Here is a 16,290-nt window from a genome sequence, read left to right as displayed (position 1 = left end):
CAGCAAAAGGAAGAACCCTGTTTAGAAATCACCGCAGGCAGTAAGAGGAGCGAATACATTTTACTTGTTACTACATTTCCTTACTGCAAAGTCCTGATCACAATTTAGACTAAAAAACGGAAACCTCCAACCCTTATTTGTCTTCAAGAAACCAAAAGAGAATCCTTCCAGCGTGCAACTTTTTCAACCACCATCTTAAGGATGGTGAAGAAGTGATTTGTTTCTCTTTTATCCTTCCCGTAATCTAAGTGCATGTCCATTTTCTAGAAATCGTCTTTTCTTATGTCTGTGTCTGTGCGTTTGGGGAATGAGTGTTTGTTGAACTTTGCATATCGGCTTCTGTGATAAATAAACATTTACCCTTTATTTTGATTTTTAATTTGCAAGAAAGCTTGTTCTGTGTCTGTTCTTAAAAATTACAACTCTGGAGGGGTTAAAACACTCCTTCCCAGAAATACATCTTGATGTGGTCAGTAGAGAAGAGGGAAAAAAGGGAATGTTGAACAATGGTGTGATTCTTCCAATGGCTATCATTGTTTTCTGTTGATTGCTTCTGGGGCTTCAGAATTTGGCTATACTTCACGTCACACATATAGAGAAGGATGTGTTTGCTGAAATTGCAACTGCAGAGACCGCACTCACCACAGATGCAGTCGCAGCACTGGTGACGTTACTGTCAGTGGCACCACAGGTAGCTGTCTGCATCAAAGAACAGGACTATCCATAACATTGAGCAGTGTAAAGATAATTTAAGAACTGCAGCAGCAATTAATGTGTTCCGTTCAAATGCTTCTCCGACATACAGAGCCTTAAACGATGCACAATCTCACTCTGAAAGCCTAATATCATGGTCAAAGATTGCCGTTTTCACAGAATATTGCTCCCCAAAACACCAGTTCAAAATCCTGGGATCATGATTGTGATTCGAGATTGCCACCTCCCGTGTCAGTCTGCTCACTGCCTCACTGAATATCCAACCTCCAATCCCTCACTGCCTCCTGCTCACTGCCCTGCTACCTTGCTGTCTTCCTATCCTTAGACAATCCCTCAGAGTTGGGGATGATTTGTTTTCACACTAAAAGTGAGTTCTCAGGTGACTGAGGAGTACAATGCGCAATCTACAGTCTGTGTCACCGGTGGGGCAGATGGAGATCGGAGGAGTGGGTGGGTGGGGGTGGCCGGGTTGGCAAGTACCCCTTTCGCTGTTGACGCCTGGTATCGGCTTGTTCCAGGCGATTGAAACTCAAGGTGGCCAGCTCCTCCCCGGATGCTTTTCCTCCACTTCTGGTGGTCTTGGGGCCAGGGATTCCCAGTTGTCAGTGGGGATGTTGCAATTTTTCAATGAGGCTTTGAAACGTTTCCTCTGCCCTCCTGGGGCTTGCTTGCCGTGTCAAAGCTCCGAGGAGACTGTTTGTTTTGTGAGTCTCATGTCAGGCATATGGATGATGTGGCCGCCCAGTGGAGCTGATCGAGTGTGTTCCATGCTTCGATGCTGGGATTGTTGTCCTGAGAGAGAACACTGACAATAATTCATAATCCTGCCAATGGATTTGCAGGATCTTGTGGAGCAGCGCTGGTGGTATTTCTCCAGGGTTTTGAGGTGCCTGCTGTACATAACCCACATCTAGGAGCCATATAGAAGGGCGGGTATCACTATTGCTCTGTAGACCATGGACTTGGTGCTGGCTCCAATGTTCTGGTCTTCAAACACTCTCTTCCTCAAGTGACTGAAGACTATGCTGGCACACTGAAGGTGGTGTAGAACCTCATCATCGATGTCTGCCCTTGTTCACAGTAGGCTCCCAGGTATGAAAAGTGATTCACATTGTCCAAGGCCTCGTCATGGATTTTGGTAACTGTAGTGTTGTGTGGCGAGGCAGGTTGGTAGAGGACCTTTGTCTTACTGATGTTTAGTGGAAGGCCCCTGCTGTTGTATGCTCCAGTGAAGAGTTGACAATGGCCTGGAGCTCGGCCTCCGAGTGTGCGCAAACACAAGCATTGCCTGCACACTGTAGTTCAGTAACTGAGGATGGGACAACCTTGGAGCTGGCCAGTAGGCAGTGGAGATTGGACAGTTGCCCGTTTTTTCTGTAGTTTAGCTCCACTCCATCGAGGAACTTGCTGAGGGTGAGATGATGCATTGGAGCAAGGAAGATTGAGAAGAGTGTCAGTGCGATAACACAGCCTTGCTTGACACCAGTCCATACATGAATTGAGGCTGTGGTGGATTTGTTGGTCAGGATCATGGCTTGCATGTCATGGTGGAGCAGACAGAGGAAGGTGGCAAACGTTTAGGGGCAGCTAAAATGGAGGAAGATCGCCATAATCCCTCACAGTTGGTACTGTTGAAGACCTTTGTGAGGTCAAAGAAGACCATGTACAAGGGTTGGTGGTGTTCCCTGCGTTTCTCTTGCAGTTGCTGCATGTTAAGCTCCATGTCTGTTATGTCCCTTAGTGGGCAGAAGCCACATTGTGATTCTGGGAGGAGCTCTTCAGCTACAGGGAGCAGGTGATTCAGGGGGACTCTTGCAATGATCTTTCCTGTGGCCAACAGCAGGGAAATTCCTCCGTGGTTACTTCAGTCAGACTTGTCACCTGTCTTGAAGTTGGTCATGATTACAGCATCTGAGATCTCCTGGCATGTTCTCCTCCTTCCTGATAAAGGAAATAATGTTCATCCATTCACACCAATAGTGCTTTGGCAGGGATTCCATCTGCTCCTGACAGCTTGTTGTCCTTTAGCTGTTGGGTGGCCTTCTCTACCTCGTGCGAGTTGGAGTTGTGCTGAGATAGTGATGGGTAGCATGCTGTGCGGTAGAGTCAAAGACACTTGTGTTGAAGACATTCTTGTTAAGGAGGTCTTCGAAATGTTCCTTCCAGCGAGCTCTGACTGCTTCTCTGTTCTCAATGATCACCTCTCAATTCTTGGCCAGCAGTGTGGTGGGCCCTTGGTGCTTGGGCCATTGGTAGTTTTGACTGTACTAAAAAAACCTCATGCATCATGGTTGTTGGCTAGCTGCTATATCTTCACCCTGTTCTGTTCTTTATGTTGCGGGTTTATTACTGGGCATCAGCCTTCAGCTGTCTGTCGAGCTACTTTCTTGCTCTGGAGTTGAGTTGCTGTTTCAGGTTCAGGAAAGTCTTGCACGCGCTCAGTTTATCAGCTCCTGAATCTGCTTGATCATTCCCATCAAAGCAGTCTCGATGTTTCCTGGTTGAGTGACCAAGCATCCCTTTGTAGGTGCTGATTATGGAGGCCTCGCGGGGAGACCAGGTGTTGTGGACACTCTGTGTCTCTGGTCATCAGGAGTCATCAGGTTGACAGTGAAGCGCTGGCTGAATGGATCTCTCTTTTCAGGGTCTTCGAGTGTCTCAATGCTGATTTTGCTGTGGCCTGGTTTCTGTTTCTATCAGTGTTTGATCACATTGCTGTTGATCACAGAGCGGATTAGATGGTGGTCCACCCAGGAGTCATCAGCTCCTGTCACGGCATGGGTGATGCATACATTCTTGCCATCCCTTTCTCGGACAATGGCGCGATGGCATCATTAAACAGGTGCCAGTGCTGGGAGCGAGGGTATTGCCATGAGGTCTTGTACTTGACAAGGTCATGCTGGAGGCATATTGTCAGGAGCAGGATACCATTGGTGTTGGATTTCCCTACCCCTTCTCTACTGATTACACTTCTACCGAGGTCTATGTCCTTTCCAACTCTGGCGTTGAAGTCGCCAAGGAGGGTCAGCTTGTACCAAGGGTTGTTCGAGGCTGGAGTAAAATTCCCCTTTGGACTTGTCTGTAGCTTCCAGTCTCCCTTGCTGGCACGCTCGCCACCTCACTAACTGCTCAACTCCCAACTCCTCACTGCCTCCTGCTTGCTGTCTACCACTCGTTGCCAGTGAGTCAGAGAAGGCTCAGGATGGGAGCAGCGAGTGAGGCAGCCAAGGTTTGGGTGTGGGGTGGCAAGCCAGCTGGCAAACCAAGCAGTAAGCAGGGCAGGGAGTGGCAAATGAAGCAGTGAGCGGCACACGACAATTACTTCAGCAGTGGGAGAAACTGTGCATGTGCCAGTACAGTAAGAAGTTTAACAACACCAGGTTAAAGTCCAACAGGTTTATTTGGTAGCAAAAGCCACACAAGCTTTCGAGGCTCTAAGCCCCTTCTTCAGGTGAGTGGGAATTCTGTTCACAAACAGAACTTATAAAGACACAGACTCAATTTACATGAATAATGGTTGGAATGCGAATACTTACAACTAATCCAGTCTTTAAGAAACAAAACAATGGGAGTGGAGAGAGCATCAAGACAGGCTAAAAAGATGTGTATTGTCTCCAGACAAGACAGCCAGTGAAACTCTGCAGGTCCACGCAACTGTGGGGGTTACAGATAGTGTGACATGAACCCAATATCCCGGTTGAGGCCGTCCTTGTGTGTGCGGAACTTGGCTATCAGTTTCTGCTCAGCGACTCTGCGCTGTCGTGTGTCGCGAACACACGACAGCGCAGAGTCGCTGAGCAGAAACTGATAGCCAAGTTCCGCACACACAAGGACGGCCTCAACCGGGATATTGGGTTCATGTCACACTATCTGTAACCCCCACAGTTGCGTGGACCTGCAGAGTTTCACTGGCTGTCTTGTCTGGAGACAATACACATCTTTTTAGCCTGTCTTGATGCTCTCTCCACTCCCATTGTTTTGTTTCTTAAAGACTGGATTAGTTGTAAGTATTCGCATTCCAACCATTATTCATGTAAATTGAGTCTGTGTCTTTATAAGTTCTGTTTGTGAACAGAATTCCCACTCACCTGAAGAAGGGGCTTAGAGCCTCGAAAGCTTGTGTGGCTTTTGTTACCAAATAAACCTGTTGGACTTTAACCTGGTGTTGTTAAACTTCTTACTGTGTTTACCCCAGTCCAACGCCGGCATCTCCACATCATGTGCCAGTAGACAGAGTACGTAGCAGCTTTCAGATCCAGGTAAGTGTCTGACCATACTACCAATGGAGAATATTGGCTTTTATCTGAAGACGGGGCTGAAATATAAATTTATGTTCCAGTTGCACAGAGCCTTGGTCAATTTGGAGCACTGTGTTCACTTTGAGAGTTCGCACTTCTTGAAGGTTATATCAAGTGGAGATTCACCAGAATGATACAGGGTTAAAGCTTGAAGACATTTCCAGGCAATCAGAAAGTTACATGGTGGTCTAATGGAGGTGTTTACAATGATAGAAGGATTCAGAGTAAATACACAGAAGCTATTTCCTTTAGTGGTGGAATCCAGAACAAGGATCATAAAATTAGGGTGAAACCATCAGGAGTGATTTCAGGAAGTACTTCTTCCCACAAAGAGTAGTGGTCTACAGAGACTATGGATGATGAGACAATAGAACTACAGACTCCCTACTGTGCAGAAAGAGGCCATTTGGCTCATTGCGTCTGCACCAACTCTCCGAAAGAGCAGCCTTCCCAAGGGAGTGTGGCTGTCTGGCTGTTCAATTCAGATGGCAGGAAGCTGTGACTGGGGATCCAGTGGAACGTTCCCTAGCATGAGTAAGTGGGGCTCCACAGGAGAATTGGGGTCTGGGGATGGAGAGGGAAACTCCCGAAAGTGGGGACTCCAAGCCTTCCTTATGGGGCCCAGTGCAGCATTCCTACCCCTCCTCACCCACAAGGAACCAATTAACATATTTAAAAACTTAACCCTTGCTGGGATTAGCTTGTGACTGCTCTTCCAGACAGGTTTGGCCTGATTGGTTTAGATCTGTTTAAAATGTCCCACTAATCTTGGCTCTACTCTCTCCCCATAGGTGCTGTTAGACCTGCTGAGATTTTCCAGCATTTTCAATTTTTGTTTCAGATTCCAGCGTCCGCAGTATTTTGCTTATATCTTACTGTTTGTAGCCATGATGGGGTTCAGATGATATCAGTGGAGCCTAACCTGCCTATTTCAACAGGACCCTGTTTTAAATAAAAGTAAAATACTGCGGATGCTGGAAATCTGGAATAAAACAGAAAACACTGGATAAACTCAGCAGGTCTGGCAGCACCTGTGGAGAAAGAAAGAGAGGTCATCTTTCATTCCCTCATCCTAGAGTATAAATATCTCTCATCTTCTTCATCTGGACTCGAAACATCAGCCCTTTTCTCTCCTTATAGATGCTGCCAGACCTGCTGAGATTTTCCAGCACTTTTTTCTTTTGGTCAAAGAGTGAGAATTTTTAAAAAATCCAATTCAAATCAAGTCCAATTCAGAGTCTCAACAAGTTGAGAGTTTCCCGATCCAAGCTGACAAGACAGGGCTCTCGCCTCTTGTCTTGGGCTTGATCTACATGATCCAAGCTGATTGGAGTAGGCATTGTACCTCCTCCAAGGCTTGATCTCATTTGCATCTTAGCCAAAAGGCCGAGATGCCGCTTTTAAAAATTGCTTCAAATGAACCTAATGACTTCAACCAAGTACAGCATGTCGATACTACACTTGATCTTAGCCAAAAGGCTGAGAAGTGGTTAAGAGAAAGAGTTAATGTTTCAAGTCCATATGACCCTTCTACAGAACTGAAGAGGTGTAGAAATGTATTGAATTGTATAGTAGGAGGAGTGGGACAGAATAGGACAGGTCAGAGCAAAGGAGAGATGAGAGAAAGGGGGGGGGGAAGGTGGTGTTAATGGTGCCATTTAGACTGACAAACTGCTAATAGTGACAAAGGGTGAGATAGCAGAATGTGCTGATAGGAGAACAAATGCCACTCCCACCTCTAGTTTCCACTGTTTTCCCACCAGTTAGAGAAAGTTCAAATTGAGGCCACTATTTCTATCTATATACAATAATCTGAGCAAAGAAAACGTAGTGGTCAAAAAAAGTGTGAGGAAATTGCATGTGACATTTTCGGTTCTGTGGTATGTGGTGGCTGGTGAGTTGTATCATTTTTGAAAAGAACTGAGAAGTTGCTCAGTTTTCTGCCTGGATCCTTGTTACTCATGAAACCTTCTAAGTAGATGAGTACTTACTTGAGGCATTCACTTCTTTGAACATGTGGATGTGGCTTTTTGGCAGAGTCAGGAGTCTCCAGCAACATTTTCAGGTGCACTGCCATTTGCAATGTGCAGCACTGTGGACGTGCACTGGACACACAACTTCTGATTCTGAAATTTAAAACAAGCCATATTGAATCATCGTGGTCAAGGCACTGGCAAAGCATTGCAGCTGTTCACAAGTGGAGTCATCTGTCTGGGAATTTTAAAGAGATAATAAATGTGTGAATGGGAGAGTTCAGGCTTGCTTCTCCACTTAACCTTAACAGCTGCTAATGCATATGCTTGGAATGCAAGTGCTGCACTTATATATTGCCCTCAGAAATACTTAGAACTGCAAGTGCTAGGCATCCAGTTACAATGACTCTGAAATCTCAGATCTGCATTACTTAATAATCAACTCAATATTATGGTTCATTTTGTCAATATTTGCACAGATGTAAACTATTTTAACCATCATTACCCACAATTATGGGTATTCTTTTACTGCTTCTTGCGATGTGGGCTTCACTGGCTAGGCCAGAAATTACTGCCCTTGAGAAAGGACTGGTGAGCGTCCTTCTTAAACCACTGCAGTCCATGTGGTGTAGGTACACCCACAATGCTATTAGGGAGGGAATTCCAGGATTTTGACATAGCGACAGTGAAGGAATGGTGGCACAATGGCACAGTGGTTAGCACTACTATCTCACAGCGCTATGGACCCAGGTTCGATTCCAGCTTTGGGTGACTGTGTGGAGTTTGCACATTCTCCCTGTGTATGCGTGGGTTTCCCCACACAGTCCAAAAATATGTAGGTTAAGTGGATTAGCTATTGTAAATGCGTGGTGTTATAGGGATAGGGTGGAGGAGAGGGCCTCGGTGCACTGATCTTTCAGAGAGTCAGTGCAGACTTGATGGGTCAAACGGCCTCTTTCTGCACTGTAGGGATTCTATAGTTCTCTAAGGATGGTGAGTGGCTTGGAGGGGAACTTCCAGCTGGTGGCATTCCCATGTATCTGCTGTCCTTGTCCTTCTAGATGGTGGTGGTCATGGGTTTGGAAGGTGCTGTCTAAGGAGCCTTGGTGATTTCCTGCACTGTATCTTGTAGATGGTATGCATTGCTGTGTCGGTTGGAGGGAATGAATGTTTGTGGATGGGGTGCCAATTAGGTAGGCTGCTTTGTCCTGGATAATGTCAAGCTACTTGACATTATCCAGGACAAATCTGGATTGCCTCCAGATCTTGCCTGACTAATGTCCTGAATTTTTGAAGAATTGACATATAACTTGGTATCCTCATGCATCAGTTGCTGAAAGTAAGTGTGCAGGTACAGCAGGCAGTAAAGAAGGCAAATGGTAAGTTGGCCTTCATAGCGAGATGATTTGAGTATAGAGATAGGGATGTTTTACTGCAATTGTATAGGGCATTGGTGAGGCCACACCTGGAGTATTGTGTGCAGTTTTGGTATCGTTATCTGAGGAAAGATGTCCTTACTATAAAGGGAGTACAGCAAAAGTTTTCCAAACTGATTCCTAGCAAGGCAGGTCTGTCATATGAGGGGAGACTAAGTCGGTTAGGATTATATTCACTGGAGTTTAGAAGAGTGAGAAGGGATCTCATTGAAACTTATAAAATTCTAACAGGGTTAGACGGGGTGGATTCAGAAAGTTCTTGATGGTGGGGAGTCCAGAGCTAGGGGTCATCGTTTCAGGATAAGGGGTAAACCTTTTAAAACTGAGATGAGGAGAAATTTCTTCACCGGGCCAAGTGTTAGATTTGGTTGTGGGAGAGCACTTTGGAGATAGTGACCACAATTCGGTGTCTTTTGTTATTGCAATGGAGAGGGATAGGGCCGTACGGCAGGGCAAGGTTTATAATTGGGGGAGAGGTAATTATGATGTGATTAGGCAAGAATTAGGGGGCATAAGATGGGAACAGAAACTGTCAGGGAAAGGCACTAATGAAAAGTGGAACTTTTTCAAGGAACAAATACTGTGTGTCCTTGATAGGTATGTCCCTGTCAGGCAGGGAGGAAATGGCCGAGTGAGGGAACCATGGTTCACAAAAGAGGTGGAATGTCTTGTAAAAAGGAAGAGGGAAGCTTATGTAGGGATGAGGAAACAAGGTTCAGATGGCTCGATTGAGGGTTACAAGTTAGCAAGGAATGAGTTGAAAAAGGGGCTTCGGTGAGCTAGGAGGGGGCATGAGAAGTCCTTGGCTGGTCGGATCAAGGAAAACCCCAAGGCTTTTTACTCTTATGTGAGGAATAAAAGAATGACCAGGGTGAGGTTAGGGCCGGTCAAGGACAGTAGTGGGAACTTGTGTATGGAGTCAGTAGAGATAGGAGAGGTGATGAATGAATACTTTTCTTCAGTGTTCACCAAGGAGAGGGGCCATGTTTTTGAGGAAGAGAAGGTGTTGCAGGCTAATAAGCTGGAGGAAGTAGATGTTCGGAGGGAGGATGTACTAGCAGTTTTGAATAAACTGAAGGTCGATAAGTCCCCTGGGCCTGATGAAATGTATCCTAGGATTCTTTGGGAGGCAAGGGATGAGATTGCAGAGCCTTTGGCTTTGATCTTTGGGTCCTCACTGTCCACGGGGATGGTGCCAGAGGACTGGAGAGTGGCGAATGTTGTTCCTCTGTTTAAGAAAGGGAATAGAAATGACCCTGGTAATTATAGGCCGGTTAGTCTTACTTCGGTGGTTGGTAAGTTGATGGAAAAGGTCCTTAGGGATGGGATTTACGACCATTTAGAAAGATGCGGATTAATCCAGGATAGTCAGCATGGATTCGTGAAGGGCAAGTCGTGCCCCACAAATTTGATAGAATTTTTTGAGGAGGTAACTAAGTGTGTTGATGAAGGTGGGGCAGTTGATGTCATATACATGGATTTTAGTAAGGCGTTTGATAAGGTCCCCCATGGTCGGCTTATGATGAAAGTAAGGAGGTGTGGGATAGAGGGAAAGTTGGCCGATTGGATAGGTAACTGGCTATCTGATCGAAGACAGAGGGTGGTGGTGGATGGAAAATTTTCGGACTGGAGGCAGGTTGCTAGCGGAGTGTCACAGGGATCAGTGCTTGGTCCTCTGCTATTTGTGATTTTTATTAATGACTTAGAGGAGGGGGCTGAAGGGTGGATCAGTAAATTTGCTGATGACACCAAGATTGGTGGAGTAGTGGAAGAGGTGGAGGGCTGTTGTAGACTGCAAAGAGACATAGATAGGATGCAAAGCTGGGCTGAAAAATGGAGTTTAACCCTGATAAATGTGAGGTGATTCATTTTGGTAGGACAAATTTAAATGTGGATTACAGGGTCAAAGGTAGAGTTCTGAAGACTGTGGAGGAACAGAGAGATCTTGAGATCCATATCCACAGATCTTTGAAGGTTGCCACTCAAGTGGATAGAGCTGTGATGAAGGCCTATGGTGTGTTACCTTTTATTAACAGGGGGTTGGAGTTTAAGAGCCGTGGGGTTATGCTGCAACTGTACAGGACCTTGGTGAGACCACATTTTGGAATATTGTGTGCAGTTCTGGTCACCTCACTATAAGAAGGATGTGGAAGCGCTGCAAAGAGTGCAAAGGAGATTTACCAGGATGCTGCCTGGTTTGGAGGGTGGGTCTTATGAGGAAAGGTTGAGGGAGCTAGGGCTGTTCTCTCTGGAGCGGAGGAGATTGAGGGGAGACTTAATAGAGGTTTATAAAATGATGAAGGGGATAGATAGAGTGAACGTTCAAAGACTATTTCCTCGGGTGGATGGAGCTATTACAAGGGGGCATAACTATAGGGTTCATGGTGGGAAGTATAGGAAGGATGTCCGAGGTAGGTTCTTTACTCAGAGAGTGGTTGGGGTGTGGAATGGACTGCCTGCAGTGATAGTGGAGTCAGACACGTTAGGAACATTTAAGCGGTTATTGGATAGGCACATGGAGCACACCAGGATAATAGGGAGTGGGATAGCTTGATCTTGATAAAGCTCACCACAACATTGTGGGCTGAAGGGCCTGTTCTGTGCTGTACTGTTTTATGTTCTATGTAGAGGGTAGTGAATGTGTGGCATTCACTACCACAGAATGTAGTTGAGGCCACAATGTTGTCTGATTTCAAGAAGAAATTAGATATAGCTATTGAGGCTAAAGGGATCAAGGAATATGGGGGAAGGGGGGGAACAGGATATTGAATTTGATGCTCAGCCATGATCATAATAAATGGTGGAGCAGGCTCGTCGGGCCGAATGGCCTCCTCTTGCAGCTAGTTTGTGTTTCTATGTAGTTAAAATGAAATACAAGAAATAGGAAATTGGCCTCAAACTGCTCCAGTCAGACCACACCTTGAGTACTGTATCCAATCTGGTGAGAGAGACAGAGGCAAGACATTGGAGCTTTGAAGACATTTTGTAGTTAAGGCTATGAAGTTGGTCTCTAGTGTTAGAGGACAAGTTTATGGGGAAAGAATGGGCTTTTCAGCATAATAAATGAGGCAATTTAATAAAGGTACATAATATCATAAAGGATGCATTCCCAAAAATCTTTCAAATTGAGAAATTAGTTCAAGTTAAAACCACCAGATGGCAAATTTAGGACAGATGATTTTACGCAAAGTGAACAAAACACGAAAGGTACTAATAATGGAGGTAGAAAAATAGAAACTCATTAAGGGTCAACTGGATGCTGCGGCAGAGGGTCCTTTCTGGAGGATTGAGATAGGATGAATTGAATAACTTACCCCATCTGTGGAATCGTCTGATATTATATTTACCAGCTATGCAGGTGGGATCTCACCAAATAGGGTGGTAGCCTGTGTTTGGAAATAATGGTTCATTTGCTTTTTAAAAATATAAAGCATAAGCAGAGTTCCAGCCCCCCCCCCACCCTCTATTCCAGGCTATTCCCAATGCTGTATGGGGCATCAATTACAGTCTCAGACATTACTAATGTTCAATTTTTCTCTCAATGATCTCACAACTTTAAACTGCTCTTTGTGTGTCTGGAGAGGCTCCATTCTGGGAAAGTGAGCCCTCAGACTGCTCCAAAACTGGAGAAGGTCTATTCCTGGGGATTGTGCACCATGGGTAGTGTCTGAAGCTGGGGGAGGATGGGGGGGCGGGGGGGGGGGGGGGGGGTCTATTCCAGGGAAGATTGTTCCCTGGCGAGTGTGGGAAAATAGGGAAAGTATATTCCCGGGGAAAGAATGGCCTTGGAAGGTTCCAATCCTGGAGGTGGTCTGCTTCTGGGAAGGCTGTACTCCGGAGATGTTCCAAATCTGGAGAGGATCTCTTTCCGGGAAGAATCTGGTAATGGCCTTTTTCAAAAAATGAGCCCTTCTTGACTTGTGTGATCAGAGGCCCAACAACTTCCCCTGTTTGCAGCGACTGAGCACACCAAGGGCCTCAAACTTATGCCGTGAGTGCATTTTTATTCACCCTGCCTCCCGCTCACCTCAAACCCAATGAGGGTTAAAAACTACTCAAAGTTGTAGTTTTTTTTGTAATATTAATCAATTGGATAAAAATCATTTTAAAACTGTTCTCCAAACAGCATGCTTTTTGTAAGAGATGTAATAAAATGGTGATAGTAGCAGAACAGTCGACCTGTCTGACTGTTCTAAAGACCAAGTGATGTGGAAACATAACACCATCTCGTTTGTCACTTGTCTTGTTCCCTCTTTTTCACCTTTGATTTAAGCGATGTGGTATGTTGCTACATATGTTGGTAATGTTGAATCTGTGAATGGAACTAGATGTACTTAGTCCTGTAGGGGGCACTAACTATCAATAATCTTCATTGATCAGTGAATCAAAAGTCTTTCCAGCTACTTCCTGATGCCATATCCACACTATTAATTCAATGCAACACACAAAGAGCTGTATCTGCGTTACTATTTTCCAGGTAAGTGCAATGTCACTTGTCTAGGATACTTTTCTTAAAGCTCCTGCAATCGTTTACTCAATCCTTTTTAGTCTGGTGCCAGCTCTCCTCCCTACAGTCTTTGCTGCTCAACTTCCCTTTTGTGCCCATTGCCGGTTTCGGCAGGTTCACCACTGAAACCTGCCTCTTAAACTGGCTTTGTCTGTGCTAGTCATGATGTGGAGATGCTGGCGTTGGACTGGGGTAAACACAGTAAGAAGTTTAACAACACCAGGTTAAAGTCCAGCAGGTTTATTTGGTAGCAAAAGCCACTAGCTTTCAGCAAACGCAGGGGTGCAACCTCAGTGCCTCCAACTCAGAGCCTTCTGCCTCAGCAGCCGCCCGCAACACCCAGACATCCCACCCTGACTGGAACACTCAAAAACCTGACAATCCCAGTATTCCCGCTGCTCCTGGACTTTACCTCGATAATGCATCTGTTGCCGCTTTCTGATTTCAGTGGAAATTGTCTCTTTCCTGTTTTTATTTCTCCCTCTGCACTCAAAAATGATGCCTTGGGTGGCACGGTGGCACAGTGGTTAGCACTGTTGCCTCACAGTGCCAGGAACCTGGGTTTGATTCCTGGTTTGGGTCACTGTCTGTGCGGAGTCTGTACGTTCTCCCCATGTCTGTGTGGGTTTCCTCTGGATGCTCTGGTTTCCTCCCACAGTCCGAAAGACATGCTGGTTAGGTGCATTGGCCATCTACATTCTCCCTCAGTGTGCCCGAACAGGTGGCGGAGTGTGGCGACTAGGGGATTTTCACAGTAATTTCACTGCAGTGTTAAGGCAAGCCTACTAGTGGCACTAATAAATAAACTTTAAAACTTTAACTTTAATCATTACTACTTCTGTTTTTTATTCCCTGTCTGCAGCCTCACAGCTGCCTCTGCTCTTGTCTGGCTCCTGAGTATCCACAGTAAGAGTTTTAACAACACGAGGTTAAAGTCCAACAGGTTTGTTTGGTAGCAAATGCCATCTGCCAACTATATGGCATTTGCTACCAAATAAACCTGTTGGACTTTAACCTGGTGCTGTTAAAACTCTTACTGTGTTTACCCCAGTCCAACGCCGGCATCTCCACATCCTGAGTATCCATCAGGCAAGGTGCCCATTTCCCCTCCAGGATCACTAATACCCTGACTAAGAAACAAGCTGGGAGTTCAGCATGCATCCAAACCCAGTGCGTAACTGTGGGGAACTGAGGAGAGCAACCCTGTCAACTCCTGCTGAGGAAACAACAAATTGCATGAGGTAAGAAGTGCAATCATACTGATAGTCCATAGTCAATGGAATTCCAGGGCAGAACTTTACCCTCCCAGGCCGGGGGATAGGGGTTGGGGAGTGTAAGATGCCATGGGCAGCGTGCCCTATACCGACCTACTCTCCCTCCTGTCCCTGCCGCAGTTTTATGAATGGTGGGAAAAGTGTCTTATGCCCATCTGCTCTTGAGGCCCTTAACTGGCTATTTCCTACATTCATCATTATTTCACAGGCTGAGGCAAGCAATGGATTGGAAACCTGGCAGGGGATACTACTCAGGCTTTGGGTGGGAAAGGGTGTGAGCTTCCTTTATGGGCCTCCTGTTTTGATCTGAGGTGTCCCCACCTGCAAAGCTCCAAACACCCCTGCTTTTTCCTTTCCCCCACCTAGCCCCCGACCCTACTCGCACCCCTCACTGGAACATAGTAGCCTCTCCTCCTTCCTCCCACCCCACTTCCCCACACCCCCTCCCCCCACCATAATCCCCAACACTTCCACTGCCAAATGCTTACTCCCCCCCTCTCCCCATCCCACTTATTTTGCAACCAGCTCCAGCGATGAATGGTGCTGGGACTGCATGCCGTGCTAAGAGGGACCACTGCTCCGGGAGCCGCTGTTGCCCGGCAGCCGTGGAACAGAGACTCTTCCCCCTGAGATGGGGTCGAAGTCTCGACTCAAGGTAATTAAGGTCCTAATGGACATTAATTCATTATGGGGCCATGGAACTGAGCAGGAGTTTAAGATACACCTCTTCCGTATTGCTGGGTGTAAAATCTGGACTTGCTCTTCGTGCTAAGATTCTTCGGGACCACTGTCACCCACCAAGTACGCAGAGACCACTGCGCTCCCCTGTACCTCCACACCACCACTTTCCTTGCAATCTCTGACTTTCAGACTGCCTCAGATCTCTCCCATCTCCTGTATGCCTACTCAAGAGTTATGTACCACCTATCATCAAGTAAACTCCCACTACTGTGAGACTTTTAGCCTCAGGATCTTTATATCTTAACCATTGTGACAGGCCTCACACTCCTCATCAAAGAGGCCTTATCATGCAATCTTTGAGGCATACTTGGTTTCTTAACTGGTTTCCACTTTCTTCAAGTCTCCAAAAGTAATTTATATATAAATATATAATTCTACTTCTGGAGCTTTTTCATATGATCCATTAAGTATCCCAAAGAGTGTGATTACATGTAGTTCACTTGATCCTATCTATTTGAGTATTCAGAAAGGTAAGGTCGATAATTGCAGTACTAGGCCTAGCATTTCTTAAATCAAGTGTCCCTCATCCTATCAGCAACAACAGCTTACATTTATATAGTGCCTTTAGTATAGCAAAATATCCCAAGGTACTTTATAGGAGCGTAATCACTGCGCCACGCAAGAACGTGTTAGATCAGGTGACAAAAGGTTTGGTCAAAGGGATAGGTTTTACAGAGTGTCTTAAAGAAGGAGAGAGGTAGAAAGCTTAGGGAAGTGAATTGCAGAGCTTCAGGCCTAGGCAACTGAAGCACACCAATGCTGGAACAATGAAAATCAAGAATGCATAAGTTGCCAATGTTGCAGATATCTTGAAGGGCTGTAGGGCTATAGGGTTGGGCCAGTTACAGAGTTAGAGAGGGGGGCAGGTCATGGAGGGATTGGAAAGCAAGCTTTTCGCCTTCTGCCGGCTCTCTTCACTACTGTCTCCATCGTCCATCTCCCACCAGTTTCTCCATTCATGATTCCCCTCGTCCATTTCACTGTGTCTTTGTCAGTCTCCGGCTCCCCCAATCCAGCTCTGGCTACCCCAATATAACCTCAACTTCCTATCCGAAAGACTGAAAGCTGCAAACTTGAACCAACCTGGTCTGTCACTGCCAGAACTGACCAGGCCACAAGCATTTCTACACCTGTGTCTCCATGACAACATCCTGGAAGGTAACCATCCACAGTTTTCTCCATGACATTTTCTGCCTCCTCAAATCCTCTCCTCTTCTATCTTCATTTGTAAAGCTAAACGTAAGGAGGCCATGGATTTATTAATCACAAGTTTTAGAAGGTGGGTTTTAATTATGATTACATGCTCTATCTGTTCCTCAATATTAATAAGTTTCTTAAAATATTGAG

At 45.8% G+C, this 16,290-nt stretch overlaps 1 non-coding gene across 1 annotated transcript; it reads right to left on the bottom strand.

Annotated features, from left to right (window-relative positions):
- Window positions 1-6,316: 6,316 nt before the first annotated feature.
- On the bottom strand, window positions 6,317-6,503 carry LOC144501079 (U2 spliceosomal RNA). The gene has a single exon (XR_013499052.1). It is a non-coding gene; the product is annotated as a U2 spliceosomal RNA (small nuclear RNA).
- Window positions 6,504-16,290: the final 9,787 nt, after the last annotated feature.

The sequence above is a fragment of the Mustelus asterias genome, chromosome 11, assembly GCF_964213995.1.
Source record: "Mustelus asterias chromosome 11, sMusAst1.hap1.1, whole genome shotgun sequence".
NCBI lineage: Eukaryota > Metazoa > Chordata > Chondrichthyes > Carcharhiniformes > Triakidae > Mustelus > Mustelus asterias.
This window is presented reverse-complemented; position numbering and strand designations above follow the sequence as displayed.